The following is a 21,256-nucleotide window of genomic DNA, read 5'->3' on the forward strand; positions in this document are numbered from 1 at the left end:
TAATTAATGCGTATTAATTTTAATCCCAGCAACTCAAGTATATTTATTAATCTAAATATCTGTTGATTCTTTTGTGTTTTCTGCATAAAAAACTACATCATTTGTAGCCAATGGGGCTTGCTTGTTCTCTTTACTGTTTTTTTACAGGCATTATTTCTTTTTCTTCTACTACAGAAGTAGCTAGGATCTCCTGTACAATGTTTAATTAAGGCAACAACGGTTTGTAATACTTTTTAATAAACATGTGTGTACATATAATTTATATGTAATTTTTTATAGCTAATTATACATATATAAGGAACTTGTAACTTGTGTTAGATTAAATCAATCATTGAGGATCATAATTCATGGATAAAAAGTGAGCCCAATGATATAGTATACAGTAATTTTTATTTCTATGTCTAGTAATATAAGTAAAACTACTTAGTGGAAACTTTCAAGTATCAGACTAATACATTAGCATCATGCATAGGCATTCATTTTGGTAAAGTGGTTAAAAGTTAAAGACTGCCATGGTTACTTCATATAGAATGGCTTCATACAGAAGCTGAAATTTTCTATTTTCTTAACTTGGTTTAAGCACATTTATATATGTAGACTTTCTTTAATCATAATAATTATAAGTGCTATTGAAGAGAAAGGGTGTTGGAAAGTTTATGAAAGGGATAGGGGAACTCTATCCACAAGATAAGTAAAGCCACTGAAATGGATACAAATCAATCAAGAAAAATAAGTAGAATCAGTAGAGAAAGAGGGCTGAGAATGGAACTCCAATGATAACTAACCCTAAGGGAAAGACCGTTTAGTTGAAAAGAATTATTCATGTAGCACCTGCTACCTGCCAGGTGACAGTCTAGATGAACTGGAGATATAGTTGAAAGTACAATTTGTGGAAGACACAAGGTGAGGAAGTTCTATAGCTAAGGAAAAACTCACAAAGAGCAGGGACAGAAATGGAGGAAAATTAGGAGTGGTGATGGAAAGCACAGGAAGAGAATTTCACGTAGGAAGTAGTTACATCATCCAAAGCTGAGAAAGGTTAGGCAAGGTAAGGACTGAAAAGACAATGTTGATCATTCGGAGGTGGGGTGAGGAGAGGTCAGATTATAGTAGTTTTAAAGGGAATACTGGACACAAATTTGTATAAATTATTTTTTAAAGAAGTTCAGTGAGGTAAGGACTAGAGGAGTAGGTGGATTCTAGGAAATTCTGTTGTCTTTTGTTTGAGATGGGAGAAATACACTGAGGAGAGAGTGGCAACATGGGGACAATCGAGATAAATGATGACAACAATCTACATTCGGCACCTACATCCATACCACAAAGCACATCTTTCCGGACCTTTAAACCAGTACATCAAAGAACAATACTATATGGTGAAACTTCCATTTCTGTTAACAGGTAAACATTGATAGGCAAGTAAATGGTTAGAGACTCTTAACTTTTATAGTTATTTAGTGATATAACAAGCCTGAAGGTACTAGAATTTATAGTAAGTAATTTATATAGTTATTTCATTCAGCGTTTATAATTTAACTTTGGTAATAATGACTGTTTACAAAATGGGAAGTTGAGGCTCAAGATTGAATGATGAGCATAAAGATGTAAAACCAGTAGAAACCTGCTTAACTCAAAGTTTATACTCTTTTCAATGCTCTTCTGGACATAGATATTAATATTAAATGAAAGTATAGAGTCCTTTTCATGTGCCTAAGATCCAACCATAAATGTACTGGCCAAAAAAGTTACCATGGCAGTTTAACATCATTCTGAATAAGAAAGATATACAGGATAATAAAAATAGCTAACATTTATAGAGCCAGTACTTTGTGTCAGGTGCTGATCCCTGGGTTTCACACAGTATTTAATTCTTATAAATATTACTCCTATAAAAACAGTGAGGCTTTGTCTTCCAGTAAGGTGGAGTAGACATGCTTGGCACTATTTCTGCTGCTAAAAATGACTGAGAACCCTGGACACATATAAAAACATATATCATAAACCTATGCAGATGGTGAAAGGTGGAGAGAAATAGGCAGACTGGCTAGTGAACGTGGGACCCAAGAACAATACAGTGGTGAGTTCCTTGGGTTTTATTTTTGCCTAAGATATCCCAGATACTGAACAAGTGGAAAACACGAACACGACTGGGCGGGCACATGCATAAAGAGCTCCGAGAGAAACCTGATCTCTTTAGCCATAGGACCGGGGGCAGGAGCAACCTAGTAAGAAGAGTTTTGACAAACATGATGGAAAAACTGACTATCTACAGGCACCCACGTCAGCAAAAGTGGAATGGAGAGCCTAGCATCCCACCCTTCCCAGGATGTAATGAGATGCGTCAACTCTCCTCTTCCTATCCATGGGAAGGCAGAGTGGGTAGCCCAGGGGTAGCAAGTGTCCCCCACTTCCTCTCCACCATCAGTGGAGGTCATGTGACACATGGGATCTTGGATTCCACCCTACCTGGAAGTAAAATGGCATTCCTCCCTGTCCTTCCTGGGGTGGAGCCAGAGGCCCACTGAAGATGTAGGACTTTTCACTGCCAGGGGATGTGCCCCTCCCTCTCTCGGCCAAAGTGGTATCAGAGGATGCAAAGAGGGGAGCCTGAACTCTCAACTCCATCCAGCAGTAAAAAGAGCCCTTCCTATCCCAGATGACCAAGAGGTGAGGTGGAAAATCTAGACTTCTATCCCAACACAGCAGTAATGAGCTGGTGGCCTTAACTCAACAGAGCAGTGTCAGAAAAGACCCACCAAAATATAAGATATAAATAGGATCTAGAGTCTTATTATGAAATATCCAGTATATCCCCAAACCAGGAATATACCAAGTTGAAAGAGAGAAGAATCAACAGACACCGACACAGGACACAGATGTCAGAATTATCTATCAGGAATTTTTTTTATTATTATTATTATTATTATTATTATTATTTTTTTAATTTTTTCAACGTTTATTCATTTTTGGGACAGAGAGAGACAGAGCATGAACGGGGGAGGGGCAGAGAGAGAGAGGGAGACACAGAATCGGAAACAGGCTCCAGGCTCTGAGCCATCAGCCCAGAGCCTGACGCGGGGCTCGAACTCCCGGACCGCGAGATCGTGACCTGGCTGAAGTCGGACGCTCAACCGACTGCGCCACCCAGGCGCCCCTATTATTATTTTTTTTAACATTTATTTTTGAGACAGAGAGAGACAAAGCATGAATGGGGGAGGGGCAGAGAGAGAGGGAGACACAGAATCGGAAACAGGCTCCAGGCTCTGAGCCATCAGCCCAGAGCCTGACGCGGGGCTCGAACTCACGGACCACGAGATCGTGACCTGGCTGAAGTCGGACGCTTTACCGACTGGGCCACCCAGGCGCCCCTCTATCAGGAATTTTAAAGCAGCCTTTACAGATATGCCTCAGTGAGCAATTACATAGTCTGTGTGATTTCAGTTCTTTTAAGTCTTTTGAGGTTTGTCCTGTGGGTTAGGATACAGTTACTCTTGCTGTATGTTCCATGGCACTTGAAAATAATGTGGGTTCTTTTGTTAGGTGGAGTATTCTATAAATGCTGATTAGATTATATTCGTTAATGGTGTTGAGTTCTTCTGTGTCACTTCTGACTGTCTTCTTGTCCTATTGAGAGAGAGGTATTAATGTCTCCAGCTGTAAAAGTAAATGTGTCTATTTTTCTTATTGGTTCTATCAGTTTTTGCTTCAGATATTTTGCAGCTCTCTTGTTTGGTACATAAACAATTAGGTTTGCTATGTCTTCTAGGTGGATTAACACATAATATTCCTCTCTGTCCCTCATAATTTTCCTTGCTGAAGTCTACTTTATCTGGTTTATTATAACCACAACCGTTTAATTACTGCTTACATAGTGTATATTTTTTCATCCTTGACTTTCAACCTACTTATATCATTCTATTTGAAATCAATGACTTATAGGAAGTGTATAAAGTTGGATCATTTTTAAAAAAGCCTACTCTGCTAATCTCTATCTTTTAATTGACGTATATAGACCACTTATATTTAGTGCAGTTATTGATATGGTAATACTTAGGGCTTTTTGGTTGGTTGTTTTATGTTTCTCTAGTTTTAATTTATCTTTATTCTTTCTGCCTTCTTTTGGGTTACTTGAACCTTTTTAAATTCCATTTTGATTTGGCTATAGTGACTGAGCATATCTCTTTGTATGGACACTTTAGTGGTTGTTCTAAGTATTACATATATATGTGTGTATATGTGTGTATATATACATATGTACACACACACACACACATATATATATTATATATGGTGTGTATATAGTATATAACAAATACTTGTTTAAACATTTTACCAGTGTCATTATAAAGTGTATATGCTTTACACTCTTTTACTTCCCTTTACTCTCCCTCATATCCTTATTATATAATTGATTTAAATAACCCTTACATAGACAGTTATAATTTTTGCTTCAACCTCAAGAAACTTCAAAAAGAAGAACAAAATAAACTCAATGTAGACAGGTTAAAGGAAATGATAAAGAGAAGAAATCTACAAAATTCAAAATAGAAAACTGCAAAGGAAATAAAGAACTTATTCTTTGAAAGGTTTGATAAAATAGACAAACCTCTAGCAAGACTGACAAAGAACAAAAAAGAGAAGACATAAATTAATATCAGGAATGCAATAGGGGAATTACTACACACCTTGAAGTTAATCAGAAGGATAAAGAAAGGAATACTAGAAGCAACTCTACATGTAATAATTCAGTAGGGCAGATGAAATGAACTAATTCCTCAAAAATCCACACATTACCACAACTCACTCAAGATGAAATATAAAATTTGAACAGCCCTGTAATTTCTTATTAAGGGAATTAAATTCACCAAAAGTTTTTTAAAAGTTAATACCAAATCTATATAATTTCCTCCAGAATACAGAAGAGGAGGGTACACTTTGCAAGTAATTTTATGAAGTCAGTACTAATGTGGTACCCCAGACAAAGACAATACAAAAACAAAGAAAGGGAAAAACAAAACCACAGATCAATATCCCTCATAAATATATAAATTTTTAAAAATCAGGAAAAATAATTCAGCAGTATCTAAAACGAATTATGCACAAGACCAAGACCAAGTAGTTTTATCCCAGGATGTAAGGGTGGTTCAACATTCAAATATCAATTAATGTAATCCAGTGTTGAAGCAAAGTGAAAAAGAAAAATCATGTAACTGTATCAATTGACACAGTAAAATCATTGAGAAATCCCACTTTTATTCACGAAAAAACCTTTCAGCAAAGAACAGAGAAGAACTTCCTCAACCTGATAAAGAATATCTATAAAAAATCTATAGCTAACATTATACTAAATGGTAAGAGACTGAACGCTTTTGCTCTATGATGAAAATGGCAAGTATGTCCACTCTTACCTTTGCTATTAATCATGGTACTGGCAGTCCTTGCCAGCACACTGAGGTAACAAAATTCTACAAGAGGCTTATACATTTGAAAGGAACATACTGCCTCTATACTTACAGATGATAAGATTGTCTACATACAAAATCCCAAGTAACCTACAAAATATACATACATCTAATAAAGGAGTTCGGCAATGCCACAGGATATAGGAGCAACATACAAAATCAATGTTTCTTCTATAAACTAGCAATCAACACATGGAAGCCAAAGTTTAAATTATAATACCATTTACAATAGCAGGAAAGGAAAAGGAAAAGGAAAGGAAAAGAAAGACAAGACTTGGATATAAAATCTACTGAAACGAGTACAAGACTTATACACTGCGACTACAAAATGCTGACAAAAGAAACCAAAGAGGCCTAAATAAGTTGACAGATTGTACCATGTTCATAAACTGGAAAAATCAACATAGTAAATATGTCAATTCTCCCTATACTGATGTGCAGATTTAACACAATTCCTATCAAAATCTCAGTAAGATCTTTTTGTAGACATGGATTATTCTAAAACTTCTATGGAGAGACAAGGAAATTAAAACAGCTAACACAGTTTTGAAAAATAACAGTAATGTTGGAAGAGTCAGTCTACCTGATTTCAATACTTATTATATAGCTTCATTAATCAAACTGTGATATTGGAGAAAGACTGACACACAGATCAGTGGAACAGAATATATAATTAATAAATAGCCCCATTCAAGTAAAATGAATCAATTTATGACACAGCTCAAAAGCAATTCAATAGTGTAAAGATAATCTCTTAACAAATAGTGTTGAAGCAAATGAATATTCACAGGCAAAAAAGTGAACCTTGATCTAAATATCACATTTAATACAAAAATTGACTCAAAATGGATCATAGGCTTAAATGTGAAATGTAAAAACTAAAACTTTTAGAATATAGGAGAAAATCTTTGTGACAAAGGGTTAGTCAATGAGTTTTAGATCTATGACATTAAAAGCACACTTCACAAAACAGGGAAAAATGTTACTTGAATGTTATCAAAACTGAGTATGTTTCATTTCCTCTGTGAAAGATCCTGTTAAGAGGATGAAAAGACCATCTACAGCCTGGGAGAAAATAGTTGCAAATGAAATTTGATAAAAGATTGATATCTATTAATATAAAGAATTCTCAAAACCCATCAGTAAAAAAACAAACAATTCAATTAAAAAGGGGGCAAAAGATAGGAAGAGGTATTTTACCAAAGAAAATCAAGAGATGAACACATGAAGATATGTTTAATATCGTTAATCATGGAAATACAAAATTAAGACCACAATGAAATACAACCCCATCCATTACAATGGCTAATAAAAAAATATTGGTTACATCAGATGATTGAGAGGGCACCGAGATACCATATCATTCACATGTTGATAATGGAAATTATTTGGCTGTTTCTTAAGCTAACCACAAGATCGTGACCCCATCTGACCAGGGAACCCAGTGTGTAGTTGTGACTGATTCAAGACCCCGACAACCAGTCCTGCTGGCCTCGGAGCCTGTCCTGCCACCCTGCCTGGCAGAACAGCTAAATCTTAGTCCTGCTCACTGCTGAGTGCAGCCCCCAGCCCAGCTTCACCGAGAAACCTGAGCAGAGCATCTGAGAAACTGAACAGCTCAGCAGCACTTGAGAGGAGCACCTAGCAACATCTCTGCCGGTCTGCAGAGCCCAGGTGGTGAACCCGTCTGGCCAGAGAGCTCAACGTGTTTTGCCTGATTGAAGTCCCTGACTACCAAGCCTAACTGGCTGTGAAGGCTGTTACGTGGCCCAAATGTGAAGCCCTGCCTTGCACTGAATACAGTTTCCAGCCCTGCCCAACAAGCAAGCCTAACCAGAGCACCTGGGAAGTTGTATAGCCCAACCTGTAGCCAAGCTTACAGCAGCAGGTGAGCAGAGAGCCAAGCCAGCAGCTCTTTCCACCTTCACAGCAAAGGTGGTAGTAGTGTCTGAGCAAGGAGTTTGGTGAGAAGCTCTCTGCTGGATTCAGGCCCCTGGCCATCAAGCTAAAGGGCTGTGGAGCCTGTTGTACAACTCCACTCAGGCAAGGAAGCACCTTTGCAGCCCTGCCTAACTGTTGAGTGTAGCACCCAGTCGGCCTGAGTAGGAAGTTTAACCAGAGAATCCATGCAGCCACAGAGCCCATCCCACAGCTGTGCATGGGCAGGAAACCAACAGTTTCCAGCCATCGGCACCAAGTCTGACCTCAGGGCTCAGGCAGCCTCCTTGCCCAAATAGAAAGCCCTGATAGCAAGCCCCACTTGACCAAGGATGCTGCCAGCTGACCAGTCCAGAACCAAGGTGAACTGACTGGTGAAAGACTGTCTTTGGAGAAGACCTGTAAAATGTGGAAGAGGAGACTGCTTACTCAAATGTATAGATCCCAACACAAAGAATCAAGGATTATGAAGAATCAGGTAAACAATGACATCACTACATGAAAGTAATAAAGCCCCAATAACTGACCCTAAGGAAATGGGAGCTCTATAAACTGCAAAGAATTCAGAATATTCCTCTTAAAGAAGTTAAGTGGACTACAAGAAAACACAAATAACTAAATAATATTAGGGAAATAATGCATGAATAAAATGAGACGTTCAACAAAGAAACAAATCATGAATCAGGAAGGAAGGGAGGAAAAGAAAGAAAGGAATGAGGGGAGGAAGGAAAAAGAGGAAGGAAGGGACGGAGGGGGAGTGAGAGGGAGAGAGGGAAGGAGAAGAGAGAGAGAGAGAGAGAGAGAGAGAGAGAGAGAGAGAGAAATTCTAAAGCTGAAGAATTCAGTGACTGACATGAAGAATTCAATGGAGCGCTTCAACAGCAGACTCCATCAAGTAAAAGCATCAGTGAACTATAAAGTAGGGCATTTGAAATTATCCAGTCAGAATAGCAAAAAGAAGAAAAAATTAAAAAGAGTAAAGAAAGCCTGTGGGCCTCAGTGGACACCACTAAAAGAACAATATATGCATTATAAGAATTCCAGGAGAAGAGAATGAAAAAAGGACAGAAATATTTTAAAAACCATAATGGCTGAAAACTTCCCAAACATGAGGAAGGATATCATGAGGAATGGATATCAGAGTAATGATGCCCAAAGGACCCAAATAGGTTGAACCCCTAAACAGCTACACAGGGAGACATAATTGTCAAAAGTCAAAGACAAAGAATTTTGAAAGCAGCAAGAGTGACATATCACGTACAAGGGACCTCCTCCTCTCCCATAAGACTATGCACAGATTTCTCAGAAACTTTTCAGCCAGGAGAGAATGGGGTGATATATTCAAAATATTGAAGGAGAAACAAAAACTGTCAGCTGACCATAGTATAGCTGGCGAAGCAGTCTTCCAGAAATGAATGAGACGTAAAGAATTTCTCAAACTAAAGGACGTTCATCATCAATATACCTGACTTGTAAGAAATACTAAAGGTAGTTCTCTCTTTTTTTTTAATGTTTATTTATGTTTGAAAGAGAGAGAGAGAGAGAGAGAGAGAGAGAGAGAGAGAGAGAGAATGAATAGGGGAAGCATAGAGAGAGGGAGAAGACTCCGAAGCAGGCTCCAGGCTCTGAGCTGTCAACATAGAGTGCAACACGGGGCTCGAACCCACGAACCATGAGATCATGACCTGAACTGAAGTTGGATGCTCAACTGATTGAGCCACCCACGTGCCAAATAAAATGATGCTAATTAACATCATAAAAACATATGAATATGTAGAAAACTAATCTTAATTATTTCAATTCATTTACAACTCTAAATTAAAAAGTTAAAAAATAAACATTAAAAGTAATCATAACTACAAAAATTTGTTACTGGATACACAACATAAAATATAAGTAAACTATGAGGTGCCTGGCTGGCTCAGTCAATGGCGCATGTGACACTTGATCTCAGGGTTGTGAGTTTGAGCCCCATATTGGATGTAGAGATAACTTAAAAATAAAAAATTTGAATACATACATACATGTATATATGCATATTTATATGTATAAACTGAAACATTAACAATCTAAACTGTGAGGAGAGAAATAAAAATTTAAAGTTTATGTTATTAAAACTGTTATCAACTTAAAACAGAACATCATAAATATCTTTTATATAAGCCTCATGGTAACCAAAAAGGAAAACCCTGTAGTAGTCACAAAAAGACTATGATTAAAGAGTGACAAAATATTGCTCTAACAGTCATCAAACCACAAAGAAGCAACAAAGCATCTAGGAAACAGAACATGGTTAAACAAAATGGCAATAATAAGTCTTTACCTATTAACAATTAAATATAAATGGATCAAATTCTCCAATCAAAAGACAGGATGGCTGAATGGATAAAAATATAAGATCCAATGATGTGCTGCCTACAAGAGACTCACTGCTGCTTTAAAGACACATGTAGACTGAAAGTGAAGGAATGGGAAAAGATACTTCACACAAATGGTAACCAAAAGAAAGCAGCGATGTTATATCAGAAGAGACTTTAAGCTAAAAAGTAGTCAAGAGATAAAGAAAGTCATTATATAATGATAATGGAGTCAATCCATTAAGAATGTGTAATTGTAAATATTTATGCACCCAATATCAGAGCACCTAAGTGTATGAAGCAAATACTAACAGAATGGACAGAAATAAACAGTATTAAAATAATAATTGGTGACTTTAACATTCCACTGAATAATGGATAGATCATCCGAACAGAGAATCAGTAGATTTAAACAACACTATAGACCAAAAGGACCTAAGTGACAGATACACAGAGTATTTTCTAGGATAGGGCAAATGTTAGGCCATAATACAAATCTTAGCAAATTTAAGAAGACAGAAATTACACTATGTTTTCCGGCAATGATCATATGAAAGCAGGTATCAGTAATGGGGAAAAAAAGGAAAATTAGCAAATAAATGAAAATTAAACACAGTTCTGAACAATCAAGGCATGAGAGAAGAAATTAAAAGGAAAATAAAAGAATATCATGAAACAAATGAAAATACAGCATACCAAAACTTATGGGATGTAGCAAAAGCAGTTCTGAGAGCATAATTTATAGCAATAAATACAATACCATGAAAAAGACCCCAAATAAACAGCCTAATTTTACATCCCAAAGAATGAGGAATAACAAAATAAGTCCAAAATTAACAGAACTAAGGACATAATAAAAATTAGAGCAGAAAGAAATGAAATAGAAATCAGGAAAAGAACAGAAAAACTAACAAAAATAAGAGTTGGTTCTATGAAAATATGAACAAAATTGATAAACCTTTACCTAACTAAAGAGAGGTTGAGCACCCAAATAAATAAAATTATAAATGAAGGAGGAGATATTATAAGTGATACAACAGAAATGCAAAATATCTAAGAAACTACTATGTACTATTGTACACAAATTAAAATCTCAAAAGAAATAGATAAATTCATAGAAATATACAACCTACCAAGTCTGAATCATGAATAGAAAATCTGAACAAACTAATTACTGTAAGATGAATCAGTAATCAAAAACCTCCCAACAAAGGAAAGTCCAGGACCAAATGGATTCATGGGTGAATTTTACCAAACATTTAAAAAGGAATCAATACCAATCCTTTTAGTATCCAAAATGCTAAAGAGTAGGGAATACTTCTAAACACATTTTATAAGGCCACTATAAAAACAAGACAAACAAACCAAAAAACAAAACCCTACAGGCTAACATCTCTGATGACTACAGATGCAAAAAGTCTCAACAAAATAACTAGCACACTGAATCCAACAGCACATTAAAAGGATAATAGACTACGATCAATCAGGATTCATCTCTACGATGCAAGGGTGGTTTAACATATGCAAATCAATAAATGTAATAATTTACCACATTAATGGAAAGATAAAAATCATATAATCATCCTAACAGATGCAGGAAAAAAAAAACATTACAAAATTCAACATCCATTCATGATAAAAATTTTCAACTAACTGGGGACAGAAGGAAAGTGAGCATAGAATTCTCAATATACTAAAGGCCATATATGAGAAGTGCAGAGCTAACATCAAAGTCAATGGTGAGAGGGTGAAAGCTTTTCCTCTAATATCAGGACCAAGAGAAGGTTGTTCACTGTCACCACTATTCAACAGAGTACTAGAAGTTCTAGCTAGAGCAATCAGGCAAGAAAAACAAATAAATGGAATCAGAATTGGAAAGGAAAAAAAAATTGTCTTTGTTTGCAGATGGCATTTTATATATAGAAAATCTTCAAGACTACACCAAAAAAAAAAAATATATATATATATCTATAGCAACTAATAAATGAATTGAGTAAAGTTGTAGGATACAAAATCAACATATAAAAATCAGTAGCATTTCTATACACTAACAAGTTAAAATTTAAAATAAAGAAAACGGACGCCTGGGTCACTCAGCCGGTGAAGCGTCCGACTTCAGCTCAGGTCATGATCTCATGTTCTGTGAGTTCGAGCCCCGCATCGGGCTCAGTGCTGACAGCTCAGAGCCTGGAGCCTGCTTTGGATTCTGTGTCTCCCTCTCTCTCTGCCTCTCTCCCACTTATGCTCTCTTCCTCACTCAAAAATAAACATTAAAAAAAGTTAATAAAATAAAATAAAGCAATCTCATTTACGATAGAATCGAAAACAATAAAATACTTAGGAATAAACTTAACCAAGTAGGTCAGACTCATACACTTATACAGAACCATAAGACACTGATGAAAGAAATGAGAGAAGACGTAAATAAATGGAAAGAGACCCTATGTTCATGGATTGGAAGAATTGTTAATATGTCCACACTACTTAAACCCCTCTGTAGATTGAATGCAATCCCTCTCAAGATACCTAAGGCATTTTTCATAGAAACAGAAAAATTAATCCTAAAATTCATATGGAACTACCTACATAGCCAAAGTCATCCTCCAAAAAACAAAGTAATTCTGAGAAAGAAAAACAAAGCTAGATGCATCACACTTCCTGATTTTAAACTGTATTATAAAGCTATAGTGATAAAATCAGTAAGGCACTGGCATAAAAACAAACACATGGACTAATGGACAAGAATTGAGAGCCCAGAAGCAAATTCACACATACATCATCAACTATGATTTGACAAGAAGCCACGAATACTCAGTGGTGAAAAAATAGTTTCTTCAATAAATGGTTCTGGGAAAATTCAATATTCACAAAAGATAGATTCGCAAAACAATGGAACTAGACCCCTAACTTGCACCACTCACAAAAATTAAATCAGTTAAAGACTTAAATGTGAGGGGCGCCTGGGTGGCGCAGTCGGTTAAGCGTCCGACTTCAGCCAGGTCACGATCTCGTGGTCCGGGAGTTCGAGCCCCGCGTCAGGCTCTGGGCTGATGGCTCAGAGCCTGGAGCCTGTTTCTGATTCTGTGTCTCCCTCTCTCTCTGCCCCTCCCCCGTTCATGCTCTGTCTCTCTCTGTCCCAAAAATAAATAAACGTTGAAAAAAAAAATTAAAAAAAAAAGACTTAAATGTGAGACCAGAAACCATAAAACTCCTGAAAGAGGGAGCGCCTGGGTGGCTCAGGTCAGGCTCTGGTTAAGCATCCGACTTGGGCTCAGGTCATGAACTCACGGTTTGTGAGTTCGAGCCCCATATGGGGCTCTGTGCTGACAGCTCAGAGCCTGGAGCCTCCTTCGGATTCTGTGTCTCCCTTTCTCTCTACCCCTCCCCCACTCATGGTCTGTCTCTCTCTGTCTCAGAAATAAATAAACATTAAAAAACAAAAAAACAAAACAAAACAAAACTCCTGAAAGAAAACTAGGGAAAAAGCTCCTTGACATTGGTAATAGCAGTGATTGTTTGGATAGGACATGTAAGGCACAAGCAACAACAACAAAAAATAAACAAGTGAAACCACACCAAACCGCAAAACTTCTGCACAGTAAAAGAAGTGATCAACTAAATGAAAAGGCAACCTACAGACTGGGAGAACATATTCTCAGCCTGCACATCTGACAGTGTTAATATCCAAAAAATATAAGGAACTTATAGAATTCAATAGCACAAAAACCTCCAAATAATCCAATTAAAAATGGGCAAGGAATGTGAACAGACCTTTTTCCAAAGACACTCAAATGGCTAACAGATACATGAAGTGGTGTTCAATGTCACTAATCATCAGGAAGGTGCTAATCAAAATCCCCGAGATATAAACTCACACTTGTCAGTATGGCCTTTGTCAAAAAGATAAGAAATAACAAGTGCTATTGAGGATACGGAGAAAAGGGAATCTTGTATACTCGTGGTGGGAATGTGAATTGGTGCAACCAATATAGTAGAAAACAGGAGATTCCTCACAATTTTAGAATAGAACTACTATATGATCTAATTCAACTTCTAGGTATATATCAAAAGGAAACTAAATTGCTCTCCTGAAGAGGTATCTGCACCCCACTGCAGCATTATTCACAGTAACCAAGACAAGGAAACAAATGTCTGTGGATTGATGAGTGGATAAATAAAACGTGAGGTACACACACACACACACACACACAGAAATATTAGCCCTAAAAAAGAAGGAATTCTGCCATTTGTGACAGCACAAATGGACCTTGAGGGCATTATGCTAAGTGAAATAATAAAGACAAATACTGTATAATGTCACTTGTATGTGGAATGTTGAAAAAAAAAACTCATGGAAACTGAGAACACGTTGTTTGCCAGAGGGGGTGGGGGATGGGGGAACTGAGTGAAGGAGGTGAAAATATACAAATTTCCAGCTATAAAAGAAAGAAGTTTTGGAGATCTAATGTACAGCATTTTGACTACAGGTAACAACGCTGTATTCTGTATTTGAAAGTTGTTATGAAAGTAAATCTTAAAAGCTTCAGAAGAAGGAAATTCTAATTATGTGAGGTGATGGATGTTAACTGAACTTATTGTGGTATTCATTTCATAATATATACAAATATCAAACTATCATCTTGTACACCTAAAACTAGTACAATGTTATGTATCAATTATATCTCAATAAAAGTGGGGGGAGGAACTAAACATACACTATATTATCCATAGATCTGGGCATTTATCCTAGAGAAATACAAATCTGCATATGGCTTTTCATAGCAGCTTTACATGTATGGTCAAAAACTATAAATATCCAAAGTGTTGCCCAGTATATGCATGAGTATATATACTGTGGTACGTCCATCTCATGGAATGTATTAAAAAGAAACAAATGACTGACATACATTTAACAACTTAGATGGACTGCAAGAGCATTATGATGAGTGTACAAAGGCAATCTACAAGGTCACATACTGTATGATTCTATTTCTGTAATATTCTTGACATGAAAAATTATATAGAAAACAGATTAGTGGTTTCCAGGGACTGAGGACTCTGGTGTGGGTGGGAGGGTGGGTTAACACAAGGGAGAGTTTTATCATGATTTGTAATAATCTGTAACTTGATTAGTTACAGGAATGTACCCATGTGAAAAAAATGACATCAAACTGCACACAAACTGTGGCCCAATGTCAAATTCCTGATTTTGATATTGGACAATAATTATGTAAGATGTAGCCATGGGGAAAACTGGGTGAAGGGTACATGAGATTGCTTTATACTATTTTTAAAACTTTATGTATATGTGATTATTTCAAAACAAAATTTAAAAGAAAAACAAAAATTCAATTTAGAAACCATTTTAATATCCCTGCTTTCTTCTTGTTCAAAACACTTAAAAAATGCCAAGGAAAAATCATTTTATTTTTTGGTATAAGTAGTTACTTAGTTTTTTAAAAGAAATTGAATGTAAAACAAAAAAGCTAAAAGGTACCCAAACTTAAGACTTTCAAAATGATAAAAACTGTATTTCTGCATAATGACATGTCTTGAGGAAATAAATTTAAGAAACCCCAACCACAAACATTAACTTTATTATCATTAAAAACATGTATTTAATTTGGCTCTTGTGTTGGATTAAGTCACTTATTGAGGTTTATTGTTCATAAACAAGAATTGAACCCAATGATGGAAGTATAAAGTAATGATTATTTCTGCACATGGTAACAAAAAGCAAACTTTAACAGAAATTTTCAAGTATCCACTTTCATGAAGCTGTTAAAAGATAAACCCTGCCATTAAATTCAATCCAGAATGAAAAATCCAAGAAGCTGAAATCTTCATGTCTTAAATTTGGTTGGAGTAAATCTGTACTTGCAGTCCTGCTGTGTTTTTGCAAACAACAAAGAGCCGCAGGATTTAGAGCTGCAAGAACAGGGTCCTAAATGGCCCATCACTATTCTAGTAACCTCTATTGAGGCTCTCTGAGGCATTAGCTTCCTCATGTGCAAAGTGGACACCCCAATTACATTGTATTGTTGTAAATTATACCATGAAAATTAATATTGTCATGGGTATATCAACATTAATGGTTAAACTCAGTAATAACATGTACTTAGTAATATTATTAATTGTAAAACAATTCTTGGTAAAAGATCTGTAAGGCAACTTTTTTCTTCAAATATTATGCAAATTCAGTATGACATTTCACTAATTTTAAGACACACATTTTTTCACACTCAACATATCTGAAAATGACAGGTATCTTATAATTGCTTTTGGTCAAGTAGCAGTCATGACACCTGTCATTACATATGTATGTGCATCAAAATGTGGAAAATGGGTATTGGTGATTTAAAAGAAAACTCTGGAGATAACAATGGATACTCGTTTAGGAAATGATGCATCGGGGGGTTCAGTCGTGACTTCGGCTCAGGTCATGATCTGACGGTTCGTGGGTTCAAGCCCAGCATTGGACTCTGTGCTGACAGCTCAGAGCCTGTATGGAGGCTGTTTCAGATTCTGTATCTCCCTCTCTCTCTGTTCCTCCCCTGCTCACACTCTGTCTCTCTCTCTGTGTCTCAAAAATAAACACTAAAATTTTTGTTATTAAAAAAATGAAATGATGTGTCACTAATGCTCTCGGATTACAGAGACTGACCTTATATAGAAAAACATGGACATTGAGATTCTGAGTTGAAAGTGAATTATAAGCACTGTACTCTGAATATGACAAAGTTTTACAAGCATCTCAGCTAATTTTGCTTTTTATGTGTGTAAGAGGGTGATACGTGATTTTTTAAAAGGGCTTTCCGTAAGTATGAAAAGTTCGACACGATAAAGAGTTGTGTCGGAGTTAAAAATGGCACTGTTTTCTTTCTCAGTGGCACGTAAAACAATGGTGTATTTTATGAGACTGCATCTCAACTTCAACAAACTACTCTGTGCTCAAAACATTGAGTCAGTTTTTAAAACTATTCTCGTTATTTCCTTTAATGTCTTCCACTAAAGTTTGATTTAAATAGTTAAATTAATAAAAGTACAAGAATCAAGTGTGATAAGACCTTGACAGAAAGTAGTGACAAGAATAGCACGTGCCATTTGATGGGAGCGCAGTATGAAAAGAAAGCTGTGCTGTTGTGCTGTGACTGACCTGGGTGGGCCCTTTCTGTTTGGCCTTCCGGTGATCGAATTTGGTCACCGGAGTTTCAAAACAGAACGCGATTGGTGGCATCTTCTCATAAGCACTTACGACAGAGTGCTAACTGTATGCCAGGTACAGAGGTAGACACTAAAGAAAGCATGGAGAACAGAGGCAGTCGTGACCCTGGCTTTCCCCGGTGGTCACTGTGTAATGAGAAAGACTGACAAATTATCCATCGTTATCCATACTGTGAAGAAAGAGCTGGGAAATGGGAATAAAAACGAACAATGGGGAATGTTCAACTTCAGATAGTAATGGTGGTGACACTTCCATAGTGCTTCCTCTGTGTGTTCTGTCCTACATGCTTCAGAGCCTCTTTAATCTTCAGAAGAACGGTGTAACATAGATTCTGCTATTGTCCCCACTTTACAGGGAGGGGGAGAGGAGGCTTTGAGACCTTAATTTGCTCAAGGTCATACAGCAAGTAAGCGTGGACCTGGACCCAGATGGTCTGGCTCCAGAGCTTTTGCTCCTGTCCGCTACTGTGTCAGGGCGTGCCTTTCTGAGAAGGTGTCATTGAAGGTAAGGGGTTGGTGGGAGAAATCATGTAGAAAGGCCTAAAGTGGGAAGGGGTCCTTCAGTTTTAGGAAACGAAAGGAGGCCAGCATCACTGGAACCGTTTGACAAGAGCAAGAATGTTGCGGAGGCCAGTGCCACCTCACGCAGGTCGTATGGGCCAGGAGGAGCAGGGATTTCACCCTAAGTGCTGTTGGAACAAAGGGAGACTTTGCGCTGGACAGTGACATGATTTGATTTACTTTTTAAAGTATCTTCCTGGTTGCTGTAAGAAGAATTAAGAGAAAATGGGCAATAGAATTCATGTCATTCATTTATTCAAATATTAGAAAGTTTACAGAGTAGCTACTATTTTGGCAAGCACTATTCTAGAAACTGGGCACACAGCCAGAAACAACGGACACCGGGTCCTCCACTCTGCGGTACACTTTAGAGCGGTGCGCACACACGCACGCGCATGCGCGCGCACACAACCTACCCCTTCTGCTGCGTCAACACTTTCTCCAATTCTGTTGGACAGGTTCCATCAGTGGACACATTTTAGTATCTCCCACTTTACACATCAAACAAACAAAAATCTGTCCTTTGAACCTGTATTACCCTCTAGTTACCATCCCATGTTTCTACTCCGCCACCCAGAAACAGTCCGCAGTAGCTTTGCCTCCACTTGCTGTGTGAGCCCACTACCCTCCCATCCTCTCTTTCACCCTGGCACCTGACTGAGGCAGTATCACCACGCTGCCGCTAGCAATGCTAAATTCTCTCTGCCCGTTTTAGAGAACTTCTCAGGGGTATTCGCGTTGCTAACTAGTCTCCCTTCTGGAAACACGCATCTCTAGTGTCTGTGGCACATCACTCTTCAGGTTTTCTATCTTGCTGGTCTCCTTCCTTCCCTGCCTAGTCAGGGGTGCGGACAGCACAGTGATTAACTCGGAGCCGAGGAGTGCTTATGGCAGGGAGGACACAGCAAACAACATTCCCTTCTCCTGCAGGCTCGAAAACTAGTCGGTACTGCAGGTGAGACATGATGGCAGGCTAGACCACAATGTTAACAATGGAGATAGAAAAAAATGGATTTTAGCTCTATTTTAGAAGTAGAATCGATTGGACATGAAAATTGAGGGAAAAGAAAAATCAAGGTTTCTTTCTTGAGTAACTGGTAGAATCATGGAGTTATTTGCTAAAGTTTTGAAAAGTTAAGTTTTACAATGGAATAAAGTTTAAGTGGTGACTCAGTAAAAAGCCGAATGCACATTATTCACTCAAAAATCACGGAACCTTAGAGATGATTTCACTTGATACCTTTCCACTGAAATCGATCCTTGGAAGAGGTTACGTTATTGACCCAAAGTCACACGGAGAACTGGTGACAGAAGTGGGAAAAGAACACAGTTTTCTTAGGATCCCAGTAAGAAGGCACAGATCAAGATCTGGCAAGATGACTAGTACTCACAAATTTGCTGAACCTCTGATATTTTAGTCTTCTTTTCCCCCTGACCAATGCAATAAAGATATTGTAACAAAATGTTTGGGTTTACTGAATATAGTTAGGCACATTCATATTTCCTTGAGATAAAAATGAGGGACATAAAGGTAGACCGAATATAAATGCCAGTGTTAGCTTATAAACGGAGTAAACTCTATTGTAAAGGTTGATCAAAACATTTACTTGTGTATACCATTTGTAGGAGGCAAGGTATGCATTAAATTCCCTCTCAAGTAGCTTACATCCTAATTTGTAAGATAACACACATACATAATTCAGGATAATAGATATTACAAGGTAGTGCTAGAAGAGTTGCCAAATTAATTAGTTAAAAACAAACAAACAAAAACATACTCTGGGGTAGTCCTTAAGAAAAGGCAAGGTTTGCCCTCAGCCTTGAATAAGTAATAATTTACAAAGTACACAGGGAAGGGGATTCCATTAAAGAAACCTATCAAGAGTGCCCAGGATAGGACCAGGCTTGGGAATGAGGCAGGGGGTGGGGAGAGTGAGCTGTTGAGATCTGGTGTACAGAGAGATTCTCGGAGGACATCTGAGCCAAGACCTGAATGATACAGGGGAATGAATGTGATGACGGGAGGAGAGAATATTCTAGGCAGAGAGAGCAAGTATGAATAAGCACATGATCTGTCTGTATATTAGGCTCTATGGATGAATATACAGAGCTTAGTTCCATGGTAAAAGAATCAACTATGCATTCCTTAACCTGAATTTACCTAATTCCACAGATCCCCTTTCTGATCTCAGATTCTCCATCAGTAACAATAATCACTACTGCACAGAACATGTGACCATGTACCTAGAAGTGTTTTAGAAACAAAATAGGGTGAAATTTTGTAAAAATCAGTTGAAAAAGACAAGAGCGGAGAAGGTATCATAGGATGCTTAGATACATAAAGTTAAAAGCGGCGAAAGGAGTTATGATCATTGGTGATAGCTGTATTAGCAGACACCTTATGCTTTGCACACCTTTACGTGTCACTTACTGCGGATCTTTTGTACACGCTTTACGTGCCTTGCCAGACTGTAAGCTCTCTGCAGGTAGTAAGCGGATCTCAAACACGGCACCTGACACAGGCTTTTGGTCAGTACTACCCAAGCTGATATATCAAGCCAGTAATTTGTTTCACATCCCTTTGAGGATGTGTGTGTTGTGTGTTCAAAATCCCACCTACTTGCAAAGGGCTGGAAAGGGCTCACGGTATCGGGAAAAGTTAACGGAAACAAGTGTAGAAAACAACAGAATAGAAGCCACCTAGAAGAGGATGGAAAGAATCCTTAGGTAACTGCGAATTACGACTGCTGGCCCTCCATCAGCCGACAAAGGAAGGAGGGACCCGGCCAAATCTCGGAGGACAGCATTCAGTGTACCGCAAAGTTGGGCTCTGACATTCATCCGCAGAGGCCAACTTTCCGCTGGGCCAATACCCGCAAGGGGTTCTGGTCACGAGGACTCTCGCAGAAGCGTCACCTAGAGTCTCCCCGGGGCAGGTGCGGGCGCAGAGGCATCGATCTGACCCTCGGCCGCCCTGGAAGGAAGGCTGCTGGGGCTCTAACTCGGTGCCGACGCTCCTGGAGAGCAGGGCGGCCGGCGCCGCGATACCGCAGGTACCCTGTCCCCAGGGCTCTGGGCCAGGCCCGGCCGTCCCCGCCCGGCTGCACTCAGGGGTCGGAGGGGCCGATCGGCCGGCGCGGGACACAGTGAGGGTCGGCGGGGCCGCCTGGCGCGGGGCACAGGGCCGCAGCCCCCCTCCCGCCGCGGGGCCCGGGGCGGCGAGCAAGGCAGCCCGGGGGCACCGTGCGCGCCCTCTCCGCCGCGGAAAGCCCGGCCGCCCTCCCGGCCGCGCACACGGAGGGTTGACAGGGGCGGCTGGAGCCCCGGGGATCCCCTCCTTCGCGGGGCCCCCAGAACGAGGCGCTGCCATCCCACTCCTCCCTCAGACCCCAGAGCTCACCCACCTGCAACTGCAGTCTCCGAAGTCTCCACCCTAGTCTCGCTGCCGCCACAGGCCTCACTACGATTGGCCTGAACCGTTGTCCTGTTAGCGCTTCTCCGAGTGTGAGTGGCGCAACCAGGGGCTCTCGGCCTTGGTCCCTCCCTACGCTCCCTGAGGCCCCGCCCCGCGTGACGTCACGCGCTGCCGCAGAGCGCAGAGGCGGGCCTGCGTCTCCGCCCCTGGCGGTTCTCTCCAGGAGACGGCGGCGCGGCCGGGGAAAAGCGAAAGCCCCCTGGTGGGCGGGGCTGCGCGCGCACGTCGGCGGCGCCCGC

General features: G+C 39.1%; 1 protein-coding gene across 1 annotated transcript in view; it reads right to left on the reverse strand.

Annotated features, from left to right (window-relative positions):
* KBTBD3 (kelch repeat and BTB domain containing 3) overlaps positions 1 to 21,187 on the reverse strand; it is a 39,461-nt gene extending 18,274 nt beyond the window's left edge. The window contains exon 1 of the mRNA XM_043579221.1: positions 20,947 to 21,187. The gene's annotated coding sequence lies outside the window, so the exon portion shown is untranslated. The remainder of the gene's footprint in view (positions 1 to 20,946) is intronic.
* Between the last annotated feature and the right edge of the window lie 69 nt (positions 21,188 to 21,256).

The sequence above is a fragment of the Prionailurus bengalensis genome, chromosome D1 (assembly GCF_016509475.1).
Source record: "Prionailurus bengalensis isolate Pbe53 chromosome D1, Fcat_Pben_1.1_paternal_pri, whole genome shotgun sequence".
In the NCBI taxonomy this organism is placed as follows: Eukaryota; Metazoa; Chordata; class Mammalia; order Carnivora; family Felidae; genus Prionailurus; species Prionailurus bengalensis.